The 8,785-nt window shown below is 47.0% G+C and overlaps 1 non-coding gene across 1 annotated transcript; it reads left to right on the top strand.

The window, feature by feature from the left end:
* Window positions 1-8,260: 8,260 nt before the first annotated feature.
* Window positions 8,261-8,367, top strand: LOC131918197 (U6 spliceosomal RNA). Its single transcript, XR_009380922.1, has one exon. It is a non-coding gene; the product is annotated as a U6 spliceosomal RNA (small nuclear RNA).
* The last annotated feature ends 418 nt before the right edge of the window (window positions 8,368-8,785 follow it).

The following is an 8,785-nucleotide window of genomic DNA, read 5'->3' as shown; positions in this document are numbered from 1 at the left end:
CAGAAACTGTCTGATACCCAAATGGGCCCCAGGAATCTCACTCCTATAACCCCAGCACTTGGGAGACTGAGGCAGGAGGATTGCTGTGAGTTTAAGGCCAGTCTGAAGTATAGTGAGCTGACGAGTCCAGGCTACAGTTAGAAGCTATCTGAGAAACAAAATCAAATCAAAACAAAACGAAACAACAGAAATGGGGTTGGACAGATGGCTCGGTGGTTAAGAGCATTGGCTGCTCTTCCAGAGGACCCGGGTTCAATTCCCAGCACCCACATGGCAGCTCACAACTGTCTATAACTCCAGTCCCAGAGGATCAGACACCCTCACACAGACACACATGCAGACATAACACCAATGCACATAAAATAAAAATAAATGAATCTTAAAAAACAAACAAACAAATAACAACAACAAAAGATTCTGAGGGTCAAATCCAAATAAGGGAACAACATGGTCAAGTCCTCTTTTTTTTTCTTGCCCTCTTCTGGTCTCCAAGCCCAGCTAAGTTCCTACAGCTTCCTTTCAAATTTGAAAAGAAATCCAAAGTTCGTTTCTCTACCCCAGGTCAGGGACAATACAGTCCAGCTACCCTGGGCAGGCAGTCTCCCTTCCTCCCTCCCTCCCTCCCCCGCAGCTCACATCCATGGGTTTTCTTTCTCTAGGTTGGGGTCAGAGTGGACACAGTCCTGCCTACCATAGAAGGAATTAGCAACAGCAGTTTTCTCCTCCTAAATCTCCTCAGTAGGTGACCTTTGACAAGCAGGTAGCACAAACTCCTTCAGACAATTACACGCACCTTTGAGTCTTTACAATGATTTCTCAACTGACCAATCAGAAAATGAAATGCCTCTTGGGAAGTAGAGGAAAAGGGAATGGGAATGTCTCCTCCTGGATTTTCTCCCTGGGTCCAAAGTATTTACATTCAGATTTGCATATGATTTGCATATAATTTGTGTCTGCCTACAAAGCCTGTCTGTTGTTGAGATACTGTGGAAACTAAAGTTGATTCATAGTATGGTCCCCTCCACCCAGATCATCCCTGACCCTGTGTACTCAGATGGAGGTGGAAGTGGTAAGATCCTTGGGGACAGGTTGAACATTTGGGACCGTTAGGCCCTAGATCATACATACGCTTTCTGTAGTCACCACACTGTATGACATTATACATTTTATTGCTGCTAAACATTGTGGACAGCAAAAGACCCTGGGATAGGGCTGCCTTGGGGGATTGGAAGCAATAAATAGAGGGGCAAACTTGGCTGAACTGGAAAGAGACTGGTTAGCTGGATCAGCCGAGCAAAAGTTAAGTTTGAGGAAAACTTAGTAATGACTCCCACTCACTAACATTTATTAAAAGTGCCAACAGAGTGCCAGGCCATGGTTCTATATTTGACACATACAGGGGCTAAGTCACCCCTGTAGCCCTATGTGAACTGAGGACAGTAGCTAGCTCCAAGTTATAGAGATGTGCACACAGACTTGCACAGTGTAAGTAGCTTGCTCCAAGCCACACAGACAGAAAACAGACAGGCTTTGAGCTTGCTCTTCAGACCCTAGACCTGTCTGCAACACGCCTATTACGCTGTGTACAGTAAAAGGGTTGGAGCTGGACATCAGGGAGAGGGCCAGCTCCCTACTCCAGGCTACTAGAGGGGTGGGGAGAAGAGGCCTGAATGTCTAAGAGTGCAGGGGGAGTGAAGAGGGTGCTGGGCTGTGGCTGGGCTCTTATCGATAGTCCAGGCTTTCTCTAGGGTTAGTGCTGATGGAGAACTCCCTTCATGGCAACTACTAGCCTAAACTGGTGCCGGTGGCCTGGTGGCTGAGCTTAAGCCTGCTGGCATAGACAAGCATGCTGTTTAGTTCCTGTTGGAGAAGGTGGGCTTGACAGCACACACAATGGCCAGGATGAGTCACTCTGTAGCCCATCCCCAAGAATCCATCAGAGCAGCTGCTGACTGATGTCTGGAGACCAGTGCTTACAGGGGACCCCTAGGCGATGCTGTGGAGATACAGTGAACCGGAAATTCCAAGGAAAAACTGTCCCCAGAGGGCCGCAAATGGCGTGGTGTCTGTTCAGTCAAAATCTGCTCGGTCTGAGTTGGGACTGTCTCTCTAGCTTTTATTTACCTTAGGGCATATTTTATTTGGCGGATCAGAGAGGACATCAGCCTTTCCAGAATGAGGCAGCAGCTGGGAAGTGAAGGGGGCTTTGGCTGAGAACGAGCCTTGCCGGAGTGAAGGGCACAGAAGTAATTAATGAAAGATGGCGAGGGCGCTCGTTCCTATTGGCTGACACAGTGTGAGAAACTTTCCAGTGCCCAGGCAGTGTTGTCGAGGAGAGAGTGTTGTCATCTGAATTCATTTGCATGACAATGAGCCAAACTCTTATTATGCATAGGGATGCTAATGGGCAGCAGCTACCGTGCAGTTCCATGGGAAAGCTGCTTCCCTGGAGGAGGCAGCCTCTTCCTCCTCCCCTGTCCCGCCTCTCCGCCTCCCTTCCCCTTTCCAAACTCACCCACCCCTCCACCCACCTACCCCCTGCACAGTGGAACACTAGATTCCCCCAACCTGTGGAGTACTCCCCTGCCCTCAGGGTCTAGGCTCTAAATGGAAAGGACCCTGCGCTATGAGATTGAAGGAATACTTTCAAAGCCTGCACAGACCCTCAGTTCTCCCTCCCACCCCTCACAAAATGACCAAGAAGGAAGTGTAAAGGAAGCAAAAAGCAGTGGATCCTTAACCCGCGCTAGGCCTTCCTTGCTGTGATTGCTGATCCCAGTGGGAACACCAGAGAGAGAGAGAGAGAGAGAGAGAGAGAGAGAGAGAGAGAGAGAGAAGGCGGAGAAGACTCCACAGTGTGGGGCTGGCTGTGGTGTAAGGGCATAGGCGAAGGAGACACAGGCTTTTCATTTTTTCCAGGACCTTGAAATCTGTCAGGCAGTCAGGCTGGTCTCTAGCTTTCCCAGCAGCCCTGCCTTGAAAAGAGACTTGAACTTGGCAGGGCGCAGAGCTCTGTCTAGCTCCCACCACTGCCTTTGGGGAAGCTGTAGAATCCAGGGCAGGGCTGGAAGCCAGGTTATTTGGATTCAAGTCCCATCCCCACTGCTGTTTACCAACCACCTGACTTCCCAGTCTGTGGTCACTTCGCTCTGTTTTGTTCTGGCTTCTTTACAGGTGAAAGAGAAAACCAGTGTGTTCCCTTCACTGGGCTGTTGCTTGGTACACGTGGCATAGTGCACGCGTCCAACGGGGGCTAGGCGTCACCATCTCCCTTTCTTCTCTAACTAGCCTCCACCATCTTCACACTGCTTAGGTCGTTGGTTCTCAACCTGTGCATCACGACCCCATTGGAAGTCGCATATCAGATATCCCGAATATCAGATTCATAAAAGTAGCAAAATTAGCTGGGCGGTGGTGGCGCACGCCTTTAATCCCAGCACTTGAGAGGCAGAGCCAGGTGGATCTCTGAGTTCGAGGCCAGCCTGGGCTACCAAGTGAGTCCCAGGAAAGGCGCAAAGCTGCACAGAGAAACCCTGTCTCGAAAAACAAAAAAAAACAAAAAAAAAAAAAAAAAAAAAGAAAAAAAAAAAGAAAGAAAGAAAGTAGCAATAAAAATAGTTTTATGGTTGGGGGTCACCAACACGAGGAACTCTATTAAAGGGTCACAGCATTGGGAAGGTTGAGAACCACTGTCTTAGGTGGTCATTACAATGCAGGCGACAGATGCCACTGAGCCGCTCCCTTCTCTTCAACCTTTGTCCCTCCCCCCCACTACTCTGCCTGCAGGTGTTGAAAGATGCAAGATCTCATCCCACGGAACTGGATGCTCATGTCCACAGTGCCCTGAGGAAGGGACTGCTTGTTATGTCCCTGATTGCTGTAAGTTCCACAGGGCTTATTTCAAATGTATCTCAGGGTATGGAGTGTTCTTTCTCCCCCAGAACAAGATTCCATTGGCGGAGTGAAAAAGCTGCTTCATTAAAGGAACTTTCAAGTCTTTTTCTCTGCTTTGCAGTGACTCTGGAACACCTCATGAGCGAAGCTTCTGACCTACCTATGGGCTGGAAGGAAGGGTTCCTGATACCGCAGCTCATTTTTTTTTTTTTTCACACGTTAAAAACAAAGTCAAACAAAATCAAAAAGCTCTTAGCTGGGCATAGTAGCACATGCCAATAATCTCAGCCCTGGGAGCAGAGGCAGAAGACTCAGTACCAGTTCAAAGCCAGCCAGGGCTACATAGTAAGTTCCAGGGCAGTGTGGCCTGTAAAGTGAGAACCTGTCTCAAAACAGGAAAGCGAAACAAAACGTAAACAACAAAAACAAAGCAACATACACCAAACAAACAAAACCCTCTTGCTGAATTTGGAGAAATATAAATGCCGCCTTACCCGTAATGTCATTTGGCATTTCAGAATAGAAACTTTCCGAGACCTTCATTAGAAGGGTCAGGGAAGAATGTTAACCCAACATGTGACATTTTAACAAGATCCCTGAGGCAATGTGGAGACACTGAGCGAAGTGGGAACCCCTCTTGCCCTCTTGTTTCAAATAGCGCTTATAATTTTTTTTTGCAAGTGTGCATTGGTAGGCTGGCATCAATATTGGGGTATATTTGAGTAGACAGGTTTCCAGGAGAGGATCATTTGGCCTCTAGTAGCCTTACTTAGGGTCTGGCCTGCAGTTCGCTATGTGAGGAAGATGACCTTGAACGTCAGGTCCACCGGCCTCCACCTTTCTTGTGGTGGGATTACAATAGTGTAGCACCACACCCAGTTCACCTCTCGGATGCTTTAATCAAAGCCAACTATTGGAAATCCTAAAACAAATGCTGATGAAATGTATTTACCAACATCCAAAATGCCAAGTCACCTGAGGAACTGGTAGCCAGGGATCAAAAGAGAGGCTGGAAGGATGGCTAAAGGCTGAGTTTGGATCCCAGCATTGACATCAAAAGCTGGATGTGACAGTGTGCCTCTAATTCTGGTGCCAGGGAGGCAGAGGTGGGAGGATCCCTGGGGCTCACTAGCCAGCCAGTCCAGCTGAATCGTTGATCCTCTGACCAATGAGAGACTATATAAAAAAAAAAAAATAAGAAGGAACTCCCCTTAGAGATGACGTCAACACATGGTTGACCTCTGACCTCTGTGTGCATGTGTGTATGCGGGCATGCATGGCTGAATATACCCACATACTTTGTGAGTATATTTTATAAAAGGAGCCACATGAGCTTCAGCAGGTAAGACATGAAATCATGGGCATTTTAGTTTTTCAGGTCAGTTCCACCAAGGTGGAGGTGAGCGAGAGAGCAATGGACTGGGTTACTGCTTTTGCAGGGACCAGACAGTAAGAAGTCAGCTAAAACTATTGACTGTAACTTTTATGGCTATTACTAACAATACCTGTACTTTCTACTTTCAAAACACATAGCTTCCTAAGCCTTCATTCTCCACCTTGTTGTGTGAAACATGGGATGCATTTTTTTTTTTTTTGACTGTTCTTTGGGAGCCCTGTTATAAATTAGCCAGGCTTTGATACAGCCTCAGTCAACATGGAGCTGAGCAGTAGAAATAATAACTTTGATTCCAATTTGCAGACAGAAGAGCTAATTGCCTCCAGACTGTCCAGCTGTTTGCTCTCTTCAGTCTCCCCAGACCCTGCCCCTCACCTCCTTGTGCTCCTTTGCTGCCATGGGTCCCATTTGTTTCTGTGCACCTGGCTCTGAGTGGGAGGGAAGGAGGTTCCCAGAGCAGTCGTGGTGAGGAAAGATCCGGAGAGTGAGGCAACCGAGGTGGCAAACTCCAGATGCACCCCAGGCCCCGTTTTGGTAAAGGCCCTATTAGATCTGCTCACAAAACAGGATTAGTAATAGCAGGTAGAAGGTTAGATCTGCGCTTGCACAGATTCCCCACAGAAGCTTGAGGTCTGCCTGCATCCTGCTGCCTGTCAGTCCGTGGTGATTTCCCCCTGAAATCTGTGGACAGTTTCCAGGCAAAGGAAAAGAAACAGACGCCTTTGCAATCTCTCCAAGGTGCCTAGTTTTTAGAGAGTTGAATATTCTGTCTTGCTAGATATGCTGGTTCATGCCTGTGATCTCAACACTAGGCAGGAAGGGACGCAGGTAGGAAAGGAGGGGAAGGGAGGGAAGGAGGGAGGGAGGGAGGGAAGGAGGGAAGGAGGAGGGACGAAGGAAGGAAGCTAAGGAGAGAAGGAAAAAGGAAGAGAGGGAGGGAGGAAGGGAGCTAATGGAAAGGAAGGAAATATTTCTTAATCAGAGAGAATTCAGCATGGTCTATGTTATTTAACTTTATACTTGCCGATTTTCTACATCCGTAAATTTTGGTATGGTTAAAATGCCACATGTTGGTCTAGAGAGTTGGCTTAGTGGTTTAAGAGTGACTACCATGCTTCCAGGTGAGCAGAGTTTGGTCCCAGCACCTACATGGCAACCCACAGAGGTTTGGAATTCCAGCTCCAGGGGATCTGACCACCTCTTCTGACTGCCAAGGGTACCTGCAAACATATGTGTGCACAAAAGACACACACACACACACACACACACACACATACACACACACACACACACACACACACACACACACACGCATATATATCTACATGTCACTAATGAATAAAATAAATGAGCTCCTGACCTAGGTACAGAGAAGTTGGTGTGCCTCTACAAAGTCATGCCAGGATTAATCAGGACAGGAGTCCCTGTCTCTCTTGAGGCATTACTTTTTCTTTCTGAATCTTTTGAAGAAATGGGATCATGAGCAATTAGCACCACTCAATCCATGTCTTTAATTGGCCCTATGACATTTACACAGGTGACCTAAAAGGGATGCTACTCTTTGCTATAGCAGCAAAGATGGCTGTAGCATCACCACTAAAGGCTCCAGTATGGCCTCCCGGGAGGGAGGGGCATGAACACAGAGCCTGGGATGCAAGCAGTCATGACCAGTAGGAGTGGCAGCCAAGAGCTTTGCGGGCAGAAGAGAAGAAGCAACTTAGGAGAGAGGCTCCCTGATGGCCATGACTCACAGGAGTTGGTAGGGTGGGTGGGAGGGGAGTCCAGGGGATCAACAGAGAACACTGTTACTCACATGCAGCCCCAGAGAATCAGCAAGGAGTGGCCGGTTTCCTGGCATTAGCTTAATCAAGACATAAAGTAGTTTAGCACAGGCAAAGAAATTCCCCAAAGAAATCCAAGGCTGGAACAACAAAGATTGAATCCCCCTCAGTCTGTCCATGTTCACATATGTGTGGTTGCACTTTTGCGCATATACATGCATTCTTGTGGAGGCTGAGGACTCATATCTAGAATCATGCCTTATTCATTGAAACAGAGTTTTCAACCAAACCCGGATTTGATTAGCTTCTTAGCCAGCTTGCTCCAGGAATTCCTTGTCTTCATATTCAGAAGCTGCAATAACAGTGGGTTGCTATACCCACTCTGCAATAATGTGGTATTATTATTATTATTATTATTATTATTATTATTATTATTATTGAGATCCGTCACTGTTGTGGCAAGTACTTTAACCACTGAGCCATCTCTCCACCCACAAGAGTATATTTTGTTATGTAAATGTTGGCCAGGGTGGCAGGGAGCCTTTGAAATATTTTAACAGGAGATCAGTGTACTCAGAATTGTTTTAGAATGATTGTTCTTTAGGTAACATTCAAAACACAGCAAAAGAGTGTGAGCTCAGCACTGGTGAAGGATGTGCTTGCAGCAAGCCTGGAGGAGGACTTTCTATTACACCGGTGGTAGGAAAAAGGTCCCATGGAAGAAATGTACAGAGGGAAAACTTAGGATGTCCCAGTTTCTGAGTGAGCAGGAGAGGGATGGAAAGAGAGTTGAAGCTATCTGTGGTACTAACGGGAGAAGTGGTGAAACCTTCCACCATAAGTCACAAGGACTGGAGGAGAAGGTGACATTGGTCTTGGCTCTGCTGACAAGGCCTATGCAAATGAAGCTGTCTAACCAATGCTACCTATTTGCAGGACTGAACAGGCGTGTCCTGAGCAGGTTAGCATCTGTGCTGTGCACCGTGCAGGTTTAAGGCTATGCTCTGTTTATTCTACATCAGGATGAAGTGAACATGGCTTACCTTCAGAGAACACACAGTCTAATAAACTGGAAGGCAGGAGTACAATGATTGGAACTTGAAAGAGCAGTTCTTAAGGCTATAAAATAAGACTGAGAGAGAATAGTGGAAGGTTACCTGAAGAAGGTTGTGGTTAGAATCTAGATAGAGTGCTCGCTTCGGCAGCACATATACTAAAATTGGAACGATACAGAGAAGATTAGCATGGCCCCTGCGCGAGGATGACACACAAATTCGTGAAGCGTTCCTTATTTTTTCGAACTATAAATTAGGGATGGACTCAAACCAGAGCTGCAATAAAAAGTCATACACACACACACACACACACACACACACACACACACAAAAAAAAAAGAATCTAGATAGAACTGGGATATACAGACTCTGGGGACGAGCATCTCAGATGAAGGGAAAGACATTAGCAAAAACAGACCCAAGAGTTTGAGGGACGAATAGGGAGAAAGAAGAGGGGGCGGGGACAGAGGAGGAGGGAGATAATGAGGAAATGTAAGAGTTTGGAGGGCAGAGGAAAAGAATGAATGGGTCCTAAAATGTGAGTGAAGCATGAAGTGGAGTCCCAAGTAAGAAATCAAGTCAGCAGTGGGAGCTGAGGTAAGATTGAGCAGGGAGGGACACTCTGTTTGTAATCTGCATATATCAGATCCCCGCCATCT

This window comes from Peromyscus eremicus, chromosome 8a (assembly GCF_949786415.1).
Source record: "Peromyscus eremicus chromosome 8a, PerEre_H2_v1, whole genome shotgun sequence".
Lineage (NCBI taxonomy): Eukaryota > Metazoa > Chordata > Mammalia > Rodentia > Cricetidae > Peromyscus > Peromyscus eremicus.
The sequence above is the reverse complement of the archived record's forward strand: the minus strand, read 5'-3'. Positions and strand labels throughout refer to the sequence as shown.